Here is a 20,648-nt window from a genome sequence, read left to right as displayed (position 1 = left end):
GGAGGGGGGAGGTAGCTGAGATTCGGAGGGCGAGGGAGCTCAGATTCGGAGGGGAGGGAGTGTTGCTGAGATTCGGAGGGGAGGGAGGGTAGCTGAGATTCGGAGGGGGGAGGTAGCTGAGATTCGGAGGGGGAGGGAGCTGAGATTCGGAGGGGAGGGAGGTAGCTGAGATTCGGGGGGGGGAGGGTAGCTGAGATTCGGAGGGGAGGGAGGGTAGCTGAGATTCGGGGGGGGGAGGGTAGCTGAGATTCGGAGGGGGGAGGTAGCTGAGATTCGGAGGGGGGAGGTAGCTGAGATTCGGAGGGGGGAGGTAGCTGAGATTCGGGGGGGGAGGTAGCTGAGATTCGGAGGGGGGAGGGAGCTGAGATTCGGAGGGGAGGGAGGGTAGCTGAGATTCGGAGGGGAGGGAGGTAGCTGAGATTCGGAGGAGGGAGGGAGCTGAGATTCGGAGGGGGGAGGGAGGTGAGATTCGGAGGGGGAGGGAGGTGAGATTCGGAGGGGGAGGGAGGTAGCTGAGATTCGGAGGGGGAGGGAGCTGAGATTCGGAGGGGAGGGAGGGGAGCTGAGATTCGGAGGGGGGAGGTAACTGAGATTCGGAGGGGGGGGAGGGTAGCTGAGATTCGGAGGGGAGGGAGGTAGCTGAGATTCGGAGGGGGGAGGTAGCTGAGATTCGGAGGGGGGAGGTAGCTGAGATTCGGAGGGGGGAGGTAGCTGAGATTCGGAGGGGAGCTGAGATTCAGAGGGGGGAGGTAGCTGAGATTCGGAGGGGGGGAGGTAGCTGAGATTCGGAGGGGGGAGGTAGCTGAGATTCAGAGGGGGGAGGTAGCTGAGATTCGGAGGGGGGATGGTAGCTGCGATTCGGAGGGGGGAGGGTAGCTGAGATTCGGAGGGGGGAGGTAGCTGAGGTTCGGAGGGTGGAGGTAGCTGAGATTCGGAGGGGGGAGGGAAGCTGAGATTCGGAGGGGGGAGGTAGCTGAGATTCGGAGGGTAGCTGAGATTCGGAGGAGAGGGAGGGGAGCTGAGATTCGGAGGGGAGGGAGGGGAGCTGAGATTCGGAGGGGATGGAGGGTAGCTGTGATTCGGAGGGGGGGAGGTAGCTGAGATTCGGAGGGGGGGAGGTAGCTGAGATTCGGAGGGGGGGAGGTAGCTGAGATTCGGAGGGGGGGTAGCTGAGATTCGGAGGGGGGAGGTAGCTGAGATTCGGAGGAGGGAGGGTAGCTGAGATTCGGAGGGGGGAGGTAGCTGAGATTCGGAGGGGAGGGAGGGTAGCTGAGATTCGGAGGGGGGGGTAGCTGAGATTCGGAGGGGAGGGAGGGTAGCTGAGATTCGGAGGGGAGGGAGGGTAGCTGAGATTCGGAGGGGAGGGAGGGTAGCTGAGATTCGGAGGGGAGGGAGGGTAGCTGAGATTCGGAGGGGGGAGGTAGCTGAGATTCGGAGGGGGAGGGAGCTCAGATTCGGAGGGGAGAGAGTGTAGCTGAGATTCGGAGGGGAGGGAGGGTAGCTGAGATTCGGAGGGGGGAGGTAGCTGAGATTCGGAGGGGGAGGGAGCTGAGATTCGGAGGGGAGGGAGGTAGCTGAGATTCGGGGGGGGGAGGGTAGCTGAGATTCGGAGGGGGGGGAGGGTAGCTGAGATTCGGGGGGGGGGGTAGCTGAGATTCGGAGGGGGGAGGTAGCTGAGATTCGGAGGGGGGAGGGAGCTGAGATTCGGAGGGGAGGGAGGGTAGCTGAGATTCGGAGGGGAGGGAGGGTAGCTGAGATTCGGAGGGGGGAGGGTAGCTGAGATTCGGAGGGGGGAGGGAGCTGAGATTCGGAGGGGAGGGAGGGTAGCTGAGATTCGGATGGGGGAGGTAGCTGAGATTCGGAGGGGGGAGGCGAGCTGAGATTCGGAGGGGGGAGGTAGCTGAGATTCGGAGGGGGGAGGTAGCTGAGATTCGGAGGGGGGAGGTAGCTGAGATTCGGGTGGGAGGTAGCTGAGATTCGGAGGGGGAGGTAGCTGAGATTCGGAGGGGAGGGAGGGTAGCTGAGATTCGGAGGGGGAGGTAGCTGAGATTCGGAGGGGGGAGGTAGCTGAGATTCGGGCGGGGGAGGTCGCTGAGATTCGGAGGGGGGAAGTTCCTGAGATTCGGAGGGGGGAGGTAGCTGAGATTCGGAGGGGAGGGAGGGTAGCTGAGATTCGGAGGGGGGGGTAGCTGAGATTCGGAGGGGAGGGAGGGTAGCTGAGATTCGGAGGGGAGGGAGGGTAGCTGAGATTCGGAGGGGAGGGATGGTAGCTGAGATTCGGAGGGGAGGGAGGGTAGCTGAGATTCGGAGGGGGAGGTAGCTGAGATTCGGAGGGGGAGGGAGCTCAGATTCGGAGGGGAGGGAGTGTTGCTGAGATTCGGAGGGGAGGGAGGGTAGCTGAGATTCGGAGGGGGGGAGGTAGCTGAGATTCGGAGGGGGAGGGAGCTGAGATTCGGAGGGGAGGGAGGTAGCTGAGATTCGGGGGGGGGAGGTTAGCTGAGATTCGGAGGGGAGGGAGGGTAGCTGAGATTCGGGGGGGGAGGGTAGCTGAGATTCGGAGGGGGGAGGTAGCTGAGATTCGGAGGGGGGAGGTAGCTGAGATTCGGAGGGGGGAGGTAGCTGAGATTCGGGGGGGGAGGTAGCTGAGATTCGGAGGGGGGAGGGAGCTGAGATTCGGAGGGGAGGGAGGGTAGCTGAGATTCGGAGGGGAGGGAGGTAGCTGAGATTCGGAGGGGGGAGGGAGCTGAGATTCGGAGGGGGGAGGGAGGTGAGATTCGGAGGGGGAGGGAGGTGAGATTCGGAGGGGGAGGGAGCTGAGATTCGGAGGGGAGGGAGGTAGCTGAGATTCGGAGGGGGAGGGAGCTGAGATTCGGAGGGGAGGGAGGGTAGCTGAGATTCGGAGGGGGGAGGTAACTGAGATTCGGAGGGGGGAGGTAACTGAGATTCGGAGGGGAGGGAGGGTAGCTGAGATTCGGAGGGGGGAGGTAGCTCAGATTCGGAGGGCGGAGGGTAGCTGAGATTCGGAGGGGAGCTGAGATTCGGAGGGAGGAGGTAGCTGAGATTCGGAGGGGGGGGAGGGTAGCTGAGATTCGGAGGGGAGGGAGGTAGCTGAGATTCGGAGGGGGGAGGTAGCTGTGATTCGGAGGGGGGAGGTAGCTGAGATTCGGAGGGGGGAGGTAGCTGAGATTCGGAGGGGGGAGGTAGCTGAGATTCGGAGGGGGGAGGTAACTGAGATTCGGAGGGGGGAGGGTAGCTGAGATTCGGAGGGGAGGGAGGGTACTGAGATTCGGAGGGGAGGGAGGGTAGCTGACATTCGGAGGGGGGAGGTAGCTGAGATTCGGAGGGGAGGGAGGGTAGCTGAGATTCGGAGGGGGGAGGTAGCTGAGATTCGGAGGGGGGAGGGTAACTGAGATTCGGAGGGGGGAGGGTAGCTGAGATTCGGAGGGGGGAGGTAGCTGACATTTGGAGGGGAGAGGTAGCTGAGATTCGGAGGGGGGAGGTAGCTGAGATTCGGGGGGGAGGTAGCTGAGATTCGGAGGGGGAGGTAGCTGAGATTCGGAGGGGGGAGGGAGCTGAGATTCGGAGAGGGGAGGTAGCTGAGATTCGGAGGGGGGAGGTAGCTGAGATTCGGAGGGGAGCTGAGATTCGGAGGGGGGGAGGTAGCTGAGGTTCGGAGGGGGGAGGTAGCTGAGGTTCGGAGGGGGGAGGTAGCTGAGATTCGGAGGGGAGGGAGGGTAGCTGAGATTCGGAGGGGGGGTAGCTGAGATTCGGAGGTGGGAGGGGAGCTGAGATTCGGAGGGGGGAGGTAGCTGAGATTCGGAGGGGGGAGGTAGCTGAGATTCGGAGGGGGGAGGTAGCTGAGATTCGGAGGGGGGAGGTAGCTGAGATTCGGAGGGGGGAGGTAGCTGAGATTCGGAGGGGGGAGGTAGCTGAGATTCGGAGGGGGGAGGTAGCTGAGATTCGGAGGGGGGAGGTAGCTGAGATTCGGAGGGGGGAGGTAGCTGAGATTCGGTGGGGGGAGGTAGCTGAGGTTCGGAGGGGGGAGGTAGCTGAGATTCGGAGGGGGGAGGTAGCTGAGATTCGGAGGGGGGAGGTAGCTGAGATTCGGAGGGGAGGGAGGTAGCTGAGATTCGGAGGGGGGAGGTAGCTGAGATTCGGAGGGGAGCTGAGATTCTGAGGGGAGGAGTAGCTGAGATTCGGAAGGGGGAGGTAGCTGAGATTCGGAGGGGGGAGGTAGCTGAGGTTCGGAGGGGGGAGGTAGCTGAGGTTCGGAGGGGGGAGGTAGCTGAGGTTCGGAGGGGGGAGGTAGCTGAGATTCGGAGGGGAGGGAGGGGAGCTGAGATTCGGAGGGGGGAGGTAGCTGAGATTCGGAGGGGGAGGTAGCTGAGGTTCGGAGGGGGGAGGTAGCTGAGATTCGGAGGGGTGAGGTAGCTGAGATTCGGAGGGGAGGGAGGTAGCTGAGATTCGGAGGGGGGATGTAGCTGAGATTCGGAGGGGAGCTGAGATTCGGAGGGGGGAGGTAGCTGAGACTCGGAGGGGGGAGGTAGCTGAGATTCGGAGGGGAGCTGAGATTCGGAGGGGGGGGGTAGCTGAGATTCGGAGGGGGGGTGGTGCTGAGATTCGGAGGGGCGAGGTAGCTGAGATTCGGAGGGGGTAGGTAGCTGAGGTTCGGAGGGGGGAGGTAGCTGAGGTTCGGAGGGGGGAGGTAGCTGAGATTCGGAGGGGAGGGAGGGCAGCTGTGATTCGGAGGGGGGAGGCAGCTGAGATTCGGAGGGGGGAGGTAGCTGAGGTTCGGAGGGGGGAGGTAGCTGAGATTCGGAGGGGAGGGAGGGTAGCTGAGATTCGGAGGGGGGGTAGCTGAGATTCGGAGGGGGGAGGGTAGCTGAGATTCGGAGGGGAGGGAGGTAGCTGAGATTCGGAGGGGGGAGGTAGCTGAGATTCGGAGGGGGAGGTAGCTGAGATTCGGAAGGGGGAGGTAGCTGAGATTCGGAGGCGGGAGGTAGCTGAGATTCGGAGGGTGGAGGTAGCTGAGATTCGGAGGGGGGAGGTAGCTGAGATTCGGAGGCGGGAGGTAGCTGAGATTCGGAGGGGGGAGGTAGCTGAGATTCGGAGGGGAGGGAGGTAGCTGAGATTCGGAGGGGAGGGAGGTAGCTCAGATTCGGAGGGGGGAGGTAGCTGAGATTCGGAGGGGGGAGGTAGCTGAGATTCGGAGGGGGGAGGTAGCTGAGATTCGGAGGGGGGAGGTAGCTGAGATTCGGGGGAGGGAGGTAGCTGAGATTCGGAGGGGGGAGGTAGCTGGGATTCGGAGGGGGGAGGTAGCTGAGATTCGGAGGGGAGCTGTGATTCGGAGGGGGGGTAGCTGAGATTCGGAGGGGGAGGTAGCTGAGATTCGGAGGGGGGGAGGGTAGCTGAGATTCAGAGGGGGGGCGGTAGCTGAGATTCGGAGGGGGGCGGTAGCTGAGATTCGGAGGGGGGCGGTAGCTGAGATTCGGAGGGGGGAGGTAGCTAAGATTCGGAGGGGGGAGGTAGCTGAGATTCGGAGGGGGGAGGTAGCTGAGATTCGGAGGGGGGAGGTGGCTGAGATTCGGAGGGGGGAGGTAGCTGAGATTCGGAGGGGGGAGGTAGCTGAGATTCGGAGGAGGGAGGGTAGCTGAGATTCGGAGGGGGGAGGTAGCTGAGATTCGGGGAGGGAGGTAGCTGAGATTCGGAGGGGGGAGGTAGCTGAGATTCGGAGGGGGGAGGTAGCTGAGATTCGGAGGAGAGCTGAGATTCGGAGGGGGGAGGTAGCTGTGATTCGGAGGGGGGGGTAGCTGAGATTCGGAGGGGGAGGTAGCTGAAATTCGGAGGGGGGAGGGTAGCTGAGATTCGGGGGGGGGTAGCTGAGATTCGGAGGGGGGAGGTAGCTGAGATTCGGAGGGGAGCTGAGATTCGGAGGGGGGAGGTAGCTGAGATTCGGACGGGGGAGGTAGCTGAGATTCGGGGGAGGGAGGTAGCTGAGATTCGGAGGGGGGAGGTAGCTGGGATTCGGAGGGGGGAGGTAGCTGAGATTCGGAGGGGAGCTGTGATTCGGAGGGGGGGTAGCTGAGATTCGGAGAGGGGAGGTAGCTGAGATTCGGACGGGAGGGAGGGTAGCTGAGATTCGGAGGGGGAGGTAGCTGAGATTCGGAGGGGGGGGGGTAGCTGAGATTCGGAGGGGGGCGGTAGCTGAGATTCGGAGGGGGGCGGTAGCTGAGATTCGGAGGGGGGCGGTAGCTGAGATTCGGAGGGGGGAGGTAGCTGAGATTCGGAGGGGTGGAGGGTAGCTGAGATTCGGAGAGGGGAGGTAGCTGAGATTCGGAGGGGGGAGGTAGTTGAGATTCGGAGGGGGGAGGTAGCTGAGATTCGGAGGGGGGAGGTAGCTGAGATTCGGAGGAGGGAGGGGAGCTGAGATTCGGAGGGGGGATGGTAGCTGAGATTCGGAGGGGGGAGGGTAGCTGAGATTCGGAGGGGGGAGGTAGCTGAGGTTCGGAGGGTGGAGGTAGCTGAGATTCGGAGGGGGGAGGGAAGCTGAGATTCGGAGGGGGGAGGTAGCTGAGATTCGGAGGGTAGCTGAGATTCAGAGGAGAGGGAGGGGAGCTGAGATTCGGAGGGGAGGGAGGGGAGCTGAGATTCGGAGGGGATGGAGGGTAGCTGTGATTCGGAGGGGGGGAGGTAGCTGAGATTCGGAGGGGGGAGGCAGCTGAGATTCGGAGGGGGGAGGCAGCTGAGATTCGGAGGGGGGGTAGCTGAGATTCGGAGGGGGGAGGTAGCTGAGATTCGGAGGAGGGAGGGTAGCTGAGATTCGGAGGGGGGAGGGAGCTGAGATTCGGAGGGGAGGGAGGGGAGCTGAGATTCGGAGGGGGGAGGTAGCTGAGATTCGGAGGGGGGGAGGGTAGCTGAGATTCGGGTTGGAGGTAGCTGAGATTCGGAGGGGGAGGTAGCTGAGATTCGGAGGGGAGGGAGGGTAGCTGAGATTCGGAGGGGGGAGGTAGCTGAGAATCGGAGGGGGGAGGTAGCTGAGATTCGGGCGGGGGAGGTAGCTGAGATTCGGAGGGGGGAAGTTCCTGAGATTCGGAGGGGGGAGGTAGCTGAGATTCGGAGGGGAGGGAGGGTAGCTGAGATTCGGAGGGGGGGGTAGCTGAGATTCGGAGGGGAGGGAGGGTAGCTGAGATTCGGAGGGGAGGGAGGGTAGCTGAGATTCGGAGGGGAGGGAGGGTAGCTGAGATTCGGAGGGGAGGGAGGGTAGCTGAGATTCGGAGGGGAGGGAGGGTAGCTGAGATTCGGAGGGGGGAGGTAGCTGAGATTCGGAGGGGGAGGGAGCTCAGATTCGGAGGGGAGAGAGTGTAGCTGAGATTCGGAGGGGAGGGAGGGTAGCTGAGATTCGGAGGGGGGAGGTAGCTGAGATTCGGAGGGGGAGGGAGCTGAGATTCGGAGGGGAGGGAGGTAGCTGAGATTCGGGGGGGGAGGGTAGCTGAGATTCGGAGGGGGGGGAGGGTAGCTGAGATTCGGGGGGGGGAGGGTAGCTGAGATTCGGAGGGGGGAGGTAGCTGAGATTCGGAGGGGGGAGGGAGCTGAGATTCGGAGGGGAGGGAGGGTAGCTGAGATTCGGAGGGGAGGGAGGGTAGCTGAGATTCGGAGGGGGGAGGGTAGCTGAGATTCGGAGGGGGGAGGGAGCTGAGATTCGGAGGGGAGGGAGGGTAGCTGAGATTCGGATGGGGGAGGTAGCTGAGATTCGGAGGGGGGAGGCGAGCTGAGATTCGGAGGGGGGAGGTAGCTGAGATTCGGAGGGGGGAGGTAGCTGAGATTTGGAGGGGGGAGGTAGCTGAGATTCGGGTGGGAGGTAGCTGAGATTCGGAGGGGGAGGTAGCTGAGATTCGGAGGGGAGGGAGGGTAGCTGAGATTCGGAGGGGGAGGTAGCTGAGATTCGGAGGGGGGAGGTAGCTGAGATTCGGGCGGGGGAGGTCGCTGAGATTCGGAGGGGGGAAGTTCCTGAGATTCGGAGGGGGGAGGTAGCTGGGATTCGGAGGGGGGAGGTAGCTGAGATTCGGAGGGGAGCTGTGATTCGGAGGGGGGGTAGCTGAGATTCGGAGGGGGAGGTAGCTGAGATTCGGAGGGGGGGAGGGTAGCTGAGATTCGGAGGGGGGGCGGTAGCTGAGATTCGGAGGGGGGCGGTAGCTGAGATTCGGAGGGGGGCGGTAGCTGAGATTCGGAGGGGGGAGGTAGCTGAGATTCGGAGGGGGGAGGTAGCTGAGATTCGGAGGGGGGAGGTAGCTGAGATTCGGAGGGGGGAGGTGGCTGAGATTCGGAGGGGGGAGGTAGCTGAGATTCGGAGGGGGGAGGTAGCTGAGATTCGGAGGAGGGAGGGTAGCTGAGATTCGGAGGGGGGAGGTAGCTGAGATTCGGGGAGGGAGGTAGCTGAGATTCGGAGGGGGGAGGTAGCTGAGATTCGGAGGGGGGAGGTAGCTGAGATTCGGAGGAGAGCTGAGATTCGGAGGGGGGAGGTAGCTGTGATTCGGAGGGGGGGGTAGCTGAGATTCGGAGGGGGAGGTAGCTGAAATTCGGAGGGGGGAGGGTAGCTGAGATTCGGGGGGGGGTAGCTGAGATTCGGAGGGGGGAGGTAGCTGAGATTCGGAGGGGAGCTGAGATTCGGAGGGGGGGGGTAGCTGAGATTCGGACGGGGGAGGTAGCTGAGATTCGGGGGAGGGAGGTAGCTGGGATTCGGAGGGGGGAGGTAGCTGGGATTCGGAGGGGGGAGGTAGCTGAGATTCGGAGGGGAGCTGTGATTCGGAGGGGGGGTAGCTGAGATTCGGAGAGGGGAGGTAGCTGAGATTCGGACGGGAGGGAGGGTAGCTGAGATTCGGAGGGGGAGGTAGCTGAGATTCGGAGGGGGGGGGGGGTAGCTGAGATTCGGAGGGGGGCGGTAGCTGAGATTCGGAGGGGGGCGGTAGCTGAGATTCGGAGGGGGGAGGTAGCTGAGATTCGGAGGGGTGGAGGGTAGCTGAGATTCGGAGAGGGGAGGTAGCTGAGATTCGGAGGGGGGAGGTAGTTGAGATTCGGAGGGGGGAGGTAGCTGAGATGCGGAGGAGGGAGGGGAGCTGAGATTCGGAGGGGGGATGGTAGCTGAGATTCGGAGGGGGGAGGGTAGCTGAGATTCGGAGGGGGGAGGTAGCTGAGGTTCGGAGGGTGGAGGTAGCTGAGATTCGGAGGGGGGAGGGAAGCTGAGATTCGGAGGGGGGAGGTAGCTGAGATTCGGAGGGTAGCTGAGATTCAGAGGAGAGGGAGGGGAGCTGAGATTCGCAGGGGAGGGAGGGGAGCTGAGATTCGGAGGGGATGGAGGGTAGCTGTGATTCGGAGGGGGGAGGTAGCTGAGATTCGGAGGGGGGAGGCAGCTGAGATTCGGAGGGGGGAGGCAGCTGAGATTCGGAGGGGGGGTAGCTGAGATTCGGAGGGGGGAGGTAGGTGAGATTCGGAGGAGGGAGGGTAGCTGAGATTCGGAGGGGGGAGGGAGCTGAGATTCGGAGGGGAGGGAGGGGAGCTGAGATTCGGAGGGGGGAGGTAGCTGAGATTCGGAGGGGGGGAGGGTAGCTGAGATTCGGGTTGGAGGTAGCTGAGATTCGGAGGGGGAGGTAGCTGAGATTCGGAGGGGAGGGAGGGTAGCTGAGATTCGGAGGGGGGAGGTAGCTGAGAATCGGAGGGGGGAGGTAGCTGAGATTCGGGCGGGGGAGGTAGCTGAGATTCGGAGGGGGGAAGTTCCTGAGATTCGGAGGGGGGAGGTAGCTGAGATTCGGAGGGGAGGGAGGGTAGCTGAGATTCGGAGTGGGGGTAGCTGAGATTCGGAGGGGAGGGAGGGTAGCTGAGATTCGGAGGGGAGGGAGGGTAGCTGAGATTCGGAGGGGAGGGAGGGTAGCTGAGATTCGGAGGGGAGGGAGGGTAGCTGAGATTCGGAGGGGGGAGGTAGCTGAGATTCGGAGGGGGGAGGTAGCTGAGATTCGGAGGGGGAGGGAGCTGAGATTCGGAGGGGAGGGAGGTAGCTGAGATTCGGGGGGGGGGTAGCTGAGATTCGGAGGGGGGGGAGGGTAGCTGAGATTCGGGGGGGGAGGGTAGCTGAGATTCGGAGGGGGGAGGTAGCTGAGATTCGGAGGGGGGAGGGAGCTGAGATTCGGAGGGGAGAGAGGGTAGCTGAGATTCGGAGGGGAGGGAGGGTAGCTGAGATTCGGAGGGGGGAGGTTAGCTGAGATTCGGAGGGGGGAGGGAGCTGAGATTCGGAGGGGAGGGAGGGTAGCTGAGATTCGGATGGGGGAGGTAGCTGAGATTCGGAGGGGGGAGGCGAGCTGAGATTCGGAGGGGGGAGGTAGCTGAGATTCGGAGGGGGGAGGTAGCTGAGATTCGGAGGGGGGAGGTAGCTGAGATTTGGAGGGGGGAGGTAGCTGAGATTCGGGTGGGAGGTAGCTGAGATTCGGAGGGGGAGGTAGCTGAGATTCGGAGGGGAGGGAGGGTAGCTGAGATTCGGAGGGGGAGGTAGCTGAGATTCGGAGGGGGGAGGTAGCTGAGATTCGGGCGGGGGAGGTCGCTGAGATTCGGAGGGGGGAAGTTCCTGAGATTCGGAGGGGGGAGGTAGCTGAGATTCGGAGGGGAGGGAGGGTAGCTGAGATTCGGAGGGGGGGGTAGCTGAGATTCGGAGGGGAGGGAGGGTAGCTGAGATTCGGAGGGGAGGGAGGGTAGCTGAGATTCGGAGGGGGGAGGTAGCTGAGATTCGGAGGGGGAGGGAGCTCAGATTCGGAGGGGAGGGAGTGTTGCTGAGATTCGGAGGGGAGGGAGGGTAGCTGAGATTCGGAGGGGGGAGGTAGCTGAGATTCGGAGGGGGAGGGAGCTGAGATTCGGAGGGGAGGGAGGTAGCTGAGATTCGGGGGGGGGAGGGTAGCTGAGATTCGGAGGGGAGGGAGGGTAGCTGAGATTCGGGGGGGGGAGGTAGCTGAGATTCGGAGGGGGGAGGGTAGCTGAGATTCGGAGGGGGGAGGGTAGCTGAGATTCGGAGGGGGGAGGTAGCTGACATTCGGAGGGGAGAGGTAGCTGAGATTCGGAGGGGGGAGGTAGCTGAGATTCGGGGGGGAGGTAGCTGAGATTCGGAGGGGGAGGTAGCTGAGATTCGGAGGGGGGAGGGAGCTGAGATTCGCAGAGGGGAGGTAGCTGAGATTCGGAGGGGGGAGGTAGCTGTGATTCGGAGGGGGGGAGGTAGCTGAGGTTCGGAGGGGGGAGGTAGCTGAGGTTCGGAGGGGGGAGGTAGCTGAGATTCGGAGGGGAGGGAGGGTAGCTGAGATTCGGAGGGGGGGTAGCTGAGATTCGGAGGTGGGAGGGGAGCTGAGATTCGGAGGGGAGGTAGCTGAGATTCGGAGGGGGGAGGTAGCTGAGATTCGGAGGGGGGAGTTAGCTGAGATTCGGAGGGGGGAGGTAGCTGAGATTCGGAGGGGGGAGGTAGCTGAGATTCGGAGGGGGGAGGTAGCTGAGATTCGGAGGGGGGAGGTAGCTGAGATTCGGAGAGGGGAGGTAGCTGAGATTCGGAGGGGGGAGGTAGCTGAGATTCGGAGGGGGGAGGTAGCTGAGATTCGGAGGGGGGAGGTAGCTGAGATTCGGAGGGGGGAGGTAGCTGAGATTCGGAGGGGGGAGGTAGCTGAGATTCGGAGGGGAGGGAGGTAGCTGAGATTCGGTGGGGGGAGGTAGCTGAGATTCGGAGGGGAGCTGAGATTCGGAGGGGAGGAGTAGCTGAGATTCGGAAGGGGGAGGTAGCTGAGATTCGGAGGGGGGAGGTAGCTGAGGTTCGGAGGGGGGAGGTAGCTGAGGTTCGGAGGGGGGAGGTAGCTGAGATTCGGAGGGGAGGGAGGGGAGCTGAGATTCGGAGGGGGGAGGTAGCTGAGATTCGGAGGGGGGAGGTAGCTGAGGTTCGGAGGGGGGAGGTAGCTGAGATTCGGAGGGGTGAGGTAGCTGAGATTCGGAGGGGAGGGAGGTAGCTGAGATTCGGAGGGGGGATGTAGCTGAGATTCGGAGGGGAGCTGAGATTCGGAGGGGGGAGGTAGCTGAGACTCGGAGGGGGGAGGTAGCTGAGATTCGGAGGGGAGCTGAGATTCGGAGGGGGGGGTAGCTGAGATTCGGAGGGGGGGTGTTGCTGAGATTCGGAGGGGCGAGGTAGCTGAGATTCGGAGGGGGTAGGTAGCTGAGGTTCGGAGGGGGGAGGTAGCTGAGGTTCGGAGGGGGGAGGTAGCTGAGATTCGGAGGGGAGGGAGGGCAGCTGTGATTCGGAGGGGGGAGGCAGCTGAGGTTCGGAGGGGGGAGGTAGCTGAGGTTCGGAGGGGGGAGGTAGCTGAGATTCGGAGGGGAGGGAGGGTAGCTGAGATTCGGAGGGGGGGTAGCTGAGATTCGGAGGGGGGAGGGTAGCTGAGATTCGGAGGGGAGGGAGGTAGCTGAGATTCGGAGGGGGGAGGTAGCTGAGATTCGGAGGGGGAGGTAGCTGAGATTCGGAAGGGGGAGGTAGCTGAGATTCGGAGGGTGGAGGTAGCTGAGATTCGGAGAGGGGAGGGAGGGTAGCTGAGATTCGGAGGGGGGAGGTAGCTGAGATTCGGAGGGGGGAGGTAGCTGAGATTCGGAGGGGGGAGGTAGCTGAGATTCGGAGGGGGGAGGTAGCTGAGATTCGGGTGGTGGGAGGTAGCTGAGATTCGGAGGGGGGAGGTAGCTGAGATTCGGAGGGGGGAGGTAGCTGAGATTCGGAGGGGGGAGGTAGCTGAGATTCGGGTGGTGGGAGGTAGCTGAGATTCGGAGGGGGGAGGGTAGCTGAGATTCGGAGGGGGGAGGGAGCTGAGATTCGGAGGAGGGAGGGTAGCTGAGATTCGGGGGGGGAGGGTCGCTGAGATTCGGAGGGGGGAGGTAGCTGAGATTCGGAGGGGGGAGGTAGCTGAGATTCGGAGGGGGGAGGTAGCTGAGATTCGGAGGGGGGAGGTAGCTGAGATTCGGAGGGGGGAGGTAGCTGAGATACGGAGGGGGGAGGTAGCTGAGATTCGGAGGGGGGAGGTAGCTGAGATTCGGAGGGGGGAGGTAGCTGAGATTCGGAGGGGGAGGTAGCTGAGATTCGGAGGGGGAGGTAGCTGAGATTCGGAGGGGGGAGGTAGCTGAGATTCGGAGGGGGGAGGGTAGCTGAGATTCGGAGGGGAGGGAGGGTAGCTGAGATTCGGAGGGGAGGGAGGGTAGCTGAGATTCGGAGGGGGGAGGTAGCTGAGATTCGGAGGGGAGGGAGGGTAGCTGAGATTCGGAGGGGGAGGGTAGCTGAGATTCGGAGGAGGGAGGTAGCTGAGATTCGGAGAGGGGAGGTAGCTGAGATTCGGAGGGGAGGGAGGGTAGCTGAGATTCGGAGGGGGGAGGTAGCTGAGATTCCGAAGGGGGAGGTAGCTGAGATTCGGAGGGGGGAGGTAGCTGAGATTCAGAGGGGGGAGGTAGCTGAGATTCAGAGGGGGGAGGTAGCTGAGATTCGGAGGGGGGAGGTAGCTGAGATTCGGGTGGTGGGAGGTAGCTGAGATTCGGAGGGGGGAGGGTAGCTGAGATTCGGAGGGGGGAGGTAGCTGAGATTCGGAGGAGGGAGGGTAGCTGAGATTCGGGGGGGAGGGTCGCTGAGATTCGGAGGGGGGAGGTAGCTGAGATTCGGAGGGGGGAGGTAGCTGAGATTCGGAGGGGGGAGGTAGCTGAGATTCGGAGGGGGGAGGTAGCTGAGATTCGGAGGGGGGGGTAGCTGAGATTCGGAGGGGGGAGGTAGCTGAGATTCGGAGGGGGGAGGTAGCTGAGATTCGGAGGGGGAGGTAGCTGAGATTCGGAGGGGGAGGTAGCTGAGATTCGGAGGGGGGAGGTAGCTGAGATTCGGAGGGGGGAGGGTAGCTGAGATTCGGAGGGGAGGGAGGGTAGCTGAGATTCGGAGGGGAGGGAGGGTAGCTGAGATTCGGAGGGGGGAGGTAGCTGAGATTCGGAGGGGAGGGAGGGTAGCTGAGATTCGGAGGGGGAGGGTAGCTGAGATTCGGAGGGGGGAGGGTCGCTGAGATTCGGAGGGGAGGGAGGTAGCTGAGATTCGGAGGGGGGAGGTAGCTGAGATTCAGAGGGGGGAGGTAGCTGAGATTCGGAGGGGAGGGAGGGTAACTGATTCGGAGGGGAGGGAGGGTAGCTGAGATTCGGAGGGGAGGGAGGGTAGCTGAGATTCGGAGGGGAGGGAGGGTAGCTGAGAGTCGGAGGGGAGGGAGGGTAGCTGAGAGTTGGAGGGGAGGGAGGGTAGCTGAGAGTCGGAGGGGAGGGAGGGTAGCTGAGATTCGGAGGGGAGGGAGGGTAGCTGAGATTCGGAGGGGAGGGAGGGTAGCTGAGATTCGGGGGGGGAGGGAGGTAGCTGAGATTCGGAGGGGGGTGGTAGCTGAGATTCGGGGGGGAGGGAGCGTAGCTGAGGTGTAAGGGAGGGGGAGACCTGCCTGGAACATGTTTGGACAGTTGAATCTGGAGGCAGCGACGGGTTGGGTGAGGGCTTTGGCAGTAGATGAGCTGCAATGAGGGCGGACGTCACAGAGGTGGAAATTGACAGAGGCGAGTGATGGGTTACGAGGTTAGAAGCTCAACTTGGGGTTAAATATGAGACCAGGCGGGCAGCCTGGTCGCGCCTCAGACCGTCACAGGGCTGGTGACAGTGGCACGTGAGCGCCTAAATCCATTAACATGGCCGCCATGTTTGACAGCGCGCGATCCCGTAGCGGGGATTCAGACCGACCCCTGGCGAGGAACTCGGCCTGACTCTCCCGGTTGTCTCCCCTCAACAGGAACGCGACAAAGTGGTGCCGCTGATGATCAGGGGCTTCAAGGACGCAGCGGAGGAGGGAGGTACGTCGGTGACGGGAGGGCAGACGGTGGTCAACCCCTGGATCATCATCGGTGGGGTGGCGACAGTGGTGTGCCAACCCAACGAGTTCATCATGTGAGTGCCGTTCGGTGCCCGGCGGTGGGCTTTCGCCAGGCGGTTGTTTAACCTGCGCTCGGGTGGCCCTGCCCGCTGTCGTTCCCGTTTAATTCACTCCCCCTTCTCCTGCCCCTCCCTCTCTCAGGCCAGACAACGCGGTTCCAGGGGATGTGTTGGTCTTGACGAAACCGCTCGGGACGCAGGTCGCAGTGAACAGCCATCAGTGGCTAGAAAATGTAAGTGTTTGCGTGTTGGAGGTGGGGGTTGGGGGATTGGAAACAGACCCAATAATGGTGGGGTGGGTACTCTGGGGTACTGTCCCAGCTGCGTATCGTCCTACTGTTGTCACATCTCCTCTAGTTATTCTGATCCCGAGAGAGGCTGAATGGGCCTCCTCCTGTTCCTGTGTAACAGGCTGGAGAGGGGCTGAATGGCCTCCTCCTGTTCCTGTGTAACAGGCTGGAGAGGGGCTGAATGGCCTCCTCATGTTCCTGTGTAACAGGCTGGAGAGGGGCTGAATGGCCTCCTCCTGTTCCTGTGTAACAGGCTGGAGAGGGGCTGAATGGCCTCCTCCTGTTCCTGTGTAACAGGCTGGAGAGGGGCTGAATGGCCTCCTCCTGTTCCTGTGTAACAGGCTGGAGAGGGGCTGAATGGCCTCCTCCTGTTCCTGTGTAACAGGCTGGAGAGGGGCTGAATGGCCTCCTCCTGTTCCTGTGTAACAGGCTAGAGAGGGGCTGAATGGCCTTCTCCTGTTCCTGTGTAACAGGCTGGAGAGGGGCTGCTTTTTAAAATAATTCCTCCCTAAGTCAGGCTATTGATATTTTGGTAGCCAGGTCGCCAAGGTTATTGGGATCTCCCCACTCTCTGTGTCTCTCCCCGCTCTCTGTGTCTCTCCCCGCTCTCTGTGTCTCTCCCCGCTCTCTGTGTCTCTCCCCGCTCTCTGTGTCTCTCCCCGCTCTCTGTGTCTCTCCCCGCTCTCTGTGTCTCTCCCCGCTCTCTGTGTCTCTCCCCGCTCTCTGTGTCTCTCCCCGCTCTCTGTGTCTCTCCCCGCTCTCTGTGTCTCTCCCCGCTCTCTGTGTCTCTCCCCGCTCTCTGTGTCTCTCCCCGCTCTCTGTGTCTCTCCCCGCTCTCTGTGTCTCTCCCCGCTCTCTGTGTCTCTCCCCGCTCTCTGTGTCTCTCCCCGCTCTCTGTGTCTCTCCCCGCTCTCTGTGTCTCTCCCCGCTCTCTGTGTCTCTCCCCGCTCTCTGTGTCTCTCCCCGCTCTCTGTGTCTCTCCCCGCTCTCTGTGTCTCTCCCCGACTCTCCCCGCGGCTCTCCGCGACTCTCCCCGCGGCTCTCCGCGACTCTCCCCGCGGCTCTCCGCGACTCTCTCCGCGACTCTCCCCGCGGCTCTCCGCGACTCTCCCCGCGGCTCTCCGCGACTCTCCCCGCGGCTCTCCGCGACTCTCCCCGATGCTCTCCGCGACTCTCCCCGCGGCTCTCCGCGACTCTCCCCGCGGCTCTCCGCGACTCTCCCCGCGGCTCTCCGCGACTCTCCCCGCGGCTCTCCGCGACTCTCCCCGCGGCTCTCCGCGACTCTCCCCGCGGCTCTCCGCGACTCTCCCCGCGGCTCTCCGCGACTCTCCCCGCGGCTCTCTGCGACTCTCCCCGCGGCTCTCTGCGACTCTCCCCGCGGCTCTCTGCGACTCTCCCCGCGGCTCTCTGCGACTCTCCCCGCGGCTCTCTGCGACTCTCCCCGCGGCTCTCTGCGACTCTCCCCGCGGCTCTCTGCGACTCTCCCCGCGGCTCTCTGCGACTCTCCCCGCGGCTCTCTGCGACTCTCCCCGCGGCTCTCTGCGACTCTCCCCGCGGCTCTCTGCGACTCTCCCCGCGGCTCTCTGCGACTCTCCCCGCGGCTCTCTGCGACTCTCCCCGCGGCTCTCTGCGACTCTCCCCGCGGCTCTCTGCGACTCTCCCCGCGGCTCTCTGCGACTCTCCCCGCGGCTCTCTGCGACTCTCCCCGCGGCTCTCTGCGACTCTCCCCGCGGCTCTCTGCGACTCTCCCCGCGGCTCTCTGCGACTCTCCCCGCGGCTCTCTGCGACTCTCCCCGCGGCTCTCTGCGACTCTCCCCGCGGCTCTCTGCGACTCTCCCCGCGGCTCTCTGCGACTCTCCCCGCGGCTCTCTGCGACTCTCCCCGCGGCTCTCTGCGACTCTCCCCGCGGCTCTCTGCGACTCTCCCCGCGGCTCTCTGCGACTCTCCCCGCGGCTCTCTGCGACTCTCCCCGCGGCTCTCTGCGACTCTCCCCGCGGCTCTCTGCGACTCTCCCCGCGGCTCTCTGCGACTCTCCCCGCGGCTCTCTGCGACTCTCCCCGCGGCTCTCTGCGACTCTCCCCGCGGCTCTCTGCGACTCTCCCCGCGGCTCTCTGCGACTCTCCCCGCGGCTCTCTGCGACTCTCCCCGCGGCTCTCTGCGACTCTCCCCGCGGCTCTCTGCGACTCTCCCCGCGGCTCTCTGCGACTCTCCCCGCGGCTCTCTGCGACTCTCCCCGCGGCTCTCTGCGACTCTCCCCGCGGCTCTCTGCGACTCTCCCCGCGGCTCTCTGCGACTCTCCCCGCGGCTCTCTGCGACTCTCCCCGCGGCTCTCTGCGACTCTCCCCGCGGCTCTCTGCGACTCTCCCCGCGGCTCTCTGCGACTCTCCCCGCGGCTCTCTGCGACTCTCCCCGCGGCTCTCTGCGACTCTCCCCGCGGCTCTCTGCGACTCTCCCCGCGGCTCTCTGCGACTCTCCCCGCGGCTCTCTGCGACTCTCCCCGCGGCTCTCTGCGACTCTCCCCGCGGCTCTCTGCGACTCTCCCCGCGGCTCTCTGCGACTCTCCCCGCGGCTCTCTGCGACTCTCCCCGCGGCTCTCTGCGACTCTCCCCGCGGCTCTCTGCGACTCTCCCCGCGGCTCTCTGCGACTCTCCCCGCGGCTCTCTGCGACTCTCCCCGCGGCTCTCTGCGACTCTCCCCGCGGCTCTCTGCGACTCTCCCCGCGGCTCTCTGCGACTCTCCCCGCGGCTCTCTGCGACTCTCCCCGCGGCTCTCTGCGACTCTCCCCGCGGCTCTCTGCGACTCTCCCCGCGGCTCTCTGCGACTCTCCCCGCGGCTCTCTGCGACTCTCCCCGCGGCTCTCTGCGACTCTCCCCGCGGCTCTCTGCGACTCTCCCCGCGGCTCTCTGCGACTCTCCCCGCGGCTCTCTGCGACTCTCCCCGCGGCTCTCTGCGACTCTCCCCGCGGCTCTCTGCGACTCTCCCCGCGGCTCTCTGCGACTCTCCCCGCGGCTCTCTGCGACTCTCCCCGCGGCTCTCTGCGACTCTCCCCGCGGCTCTCTGCGACTCTCCCCGCGGCTCTCTGCGACTCTCCCCGCGGCTCTCTGCGACTCTCCCCGCGGCTCTCTGCGACTCTCCCCGCGGCTCTCTGCGACTCTCCCCGCGGCTCTCTGCGACTCTCCCCGCGGCTCTCTGCGACTCTCCCCGCGGCTCTCTGCGACTCTCCCCGCGGCTCTCTGCGACTCTCCCCGCGGCTCTCTGCGACTCTCCCCGCGGCTCTCTGCGACTCTCCCCGCGGCTCTCTGCGACTCTCCCCGCGGCTCTCTGCGACTCTCCCCGCGGCTCTCTGCGACTCTCCCCGCGGCTCTCTGCGACTCTCCCCGCGGCTCTCTGCGACTCTCCCCGCGGCTCTCTGCGACTCTCCCCGCGGCTCTCTGCGACTCTCCCCGCGGCTCTCTGCGACTCTCCCCGCGGCTCTCTGCGACTCTCCCCGCGGCTCTCTGCGACTCTCCCCGCGGCTCTCTGCGACTCTCCCCGCGGCTCTCTGCGACTCTCCCCGCGGCTCTCTGCGACTCTCCCCGCGGCTCTCTGCGGCTCTCCCCGCGGCTCTCTGCGGCTCTCCCCGCGACTCTCCCCGCTCTCTGCGACTCTCCCCGCTCTCTGCGACTCTCCCCGCTCTCTGCGACTCTCCCCGCTCTCTGCGACTCTCCCCGCTCTCTGCGACTCTCCCCGCTCTCTGCGACTCTCCCCGCTCTCTGCGTCTCTCCCCGCTCTCTGCGGCTCTCCCCGCTCTCTGCGGCTCTCCCCGCTCTCTGCGGCTCTCCCCGCTCTCTGCGGCTCTCCCCGCTCTCTGCGGCTCTCCCCGCTCTCTGCGACTCTCCCCGCGACTCTCCCCGCTCTCTGGGACTCTCCCCGCTCTCTGCGACTCTCCCCGCTCTCTGCGACTCTCCCCGCTCTCTGCGACTCTCCCCGCTCGCTGCGACTCTCCCCGCTCGCTGCGACTCTCCCCGCTCGCTGCGACTCTCCCCGCTCTCTGCGACTCTCCCCGCTCTCTGCGACTCTCCCCGCTCTCTGCGACTCTCCCCGCTCTCTGCGACTCTCCCCGCTCTCTGCGACTCTCCCCGCTCTCTGCGACTCTCCCCGCTCTCTGCGACTCTCCCCGCTCTCTGCGACTCTCCCCGCTCTCTGCGACTCTCCCCGCTCTCTGCGACTCTCCCCGCTCTCTGCGACTCTCCCCGCTCTCTGCGACTCTCCCCGCTCTCTGCGGCTCTCCCCGCTCTCTGCGACTCTCCGCGACTCTCCCCGCTCTCTGCGGCTCTCCCCGCTCTCTGCGGCTTTCCCCGCTCTCTGCGGCTTTCCCCGCTCTCTGCGACTCTCCCCGCTCTCTGCGACTCTCCCCGCTCTCTGCGACTCTCCCCGCTCTCTGCGGCTCTCCCCGCTCTCTGCGGCTCTCCCCGCTCTCTGCGGCTCTCCCCGCTCTCTGCGGCTCTCCCCGCTCTCTGCGGCTCTCCCCGCTCTCTGCGACTCTCCCCGCTCTCTGCGACTCTCCCCGCTCTCTGCGACTCTCCCCGCTCTCTGCGACTCTCCCCGCTCTCTGCGACTCTCCCCGCTCTCTGCGGCTCTCCCCGCTCTCCGCAACTCTCCCCGCGGCTCTCCGCGCGACTCTCCCCGCTCCCCGCGGCTCTCCCCGCGACTCTCCCCGCTCCCCGCGACTCTCCCCGCGACTCTCCCCGCGACTCTCCCCGCTCTCTGCGACTCTCCCCGCTCTCCGCGACTCTCCCCGCTCTCCGCGACTCTCCCCGCTCTCCGCGACTCTCCCCGCTCTCCGCGACTCTCCCCGCTCTCCGCGACTCTCCCCGCTCTCCTCGACTCTCCCCGCTCTCCGCGACTCCCCGCTCTCCGCGACTCTCCCCGCTCTCCGCGACTCTCTCTGCGGCTCTCCCCGCTCTCTGCGGCTCTCCCCGCTCTCTGCGGCTCTCCCCGCTCCACGCGACTCTCCCCGCGACGCTCCCCGCGACTCTCCCCGCGACTCTCCCCGCTCCCCGCTACTCTCCCCGCTCTCCGCTACTCTCCACGCTCTCCGCGACTTTCTCCGCGACTCTCCCCGCTCTCCGCGACTCTCCCCGCTCTCCGCGACTCTCCCCGCTCTCCGCGACTCTCCCCGCTCTCCGCGACTCTCCCCGCGACTCTCCCCGCTCTCCGCGACTCTCCCCGCTCTCCGCGACTCTCCCCGCTCTCCTCGACTCTCCCCGCTCTCCGCGACTCTCCCCGCTCTCCGCGACTCTCCCCGCTCTCCGCGACTCTCCCCGCTCTCCGCGACTCTCCCCGCTCTCCGCGACTCTCCCCGCTCTCCGCGACTCTCCCCGCTCTCC

At 64.6% G+C, this 20,648-nt stretch overlaps 1 pseudogene; it reads left to right on the top strand.

Annotated features, from left to right (window-relative positions):
• The window catches only part of LOC140405574 (selenide, water dikinase 3-like), a 50,347-nt pseudogene extending 35,125 nt beyond the window's left edge, over positions 1-15,222 (top strand).
• The last annotated feature ends 5,426 nt before the right edge of the window (positions 15,223-20,648 follow it).

The sequence above is a fragment of the Scyliorhinus torazame genome, unplaced genomic scaffold (assembly GCF_047496885.1).
Source record: "Scyliorhinus torazame isolate Kashiwa2021f unplaced genomic scaffold, sScyTor2.1 scaffold_85, whole genome shotgun sequence".
Lineage (NCBI taxonomy): Eukaryota > Metazoa > Chordata > Chondrichthyes > Carcharhiniformes > Scyliorhinidae > Scyliorhinus > Scyliorhinus torazame.
Note: the sequence above shows the minus strand (reverse complement) of the source record. Positions and strands in the feature narration are given on the sequence as shown.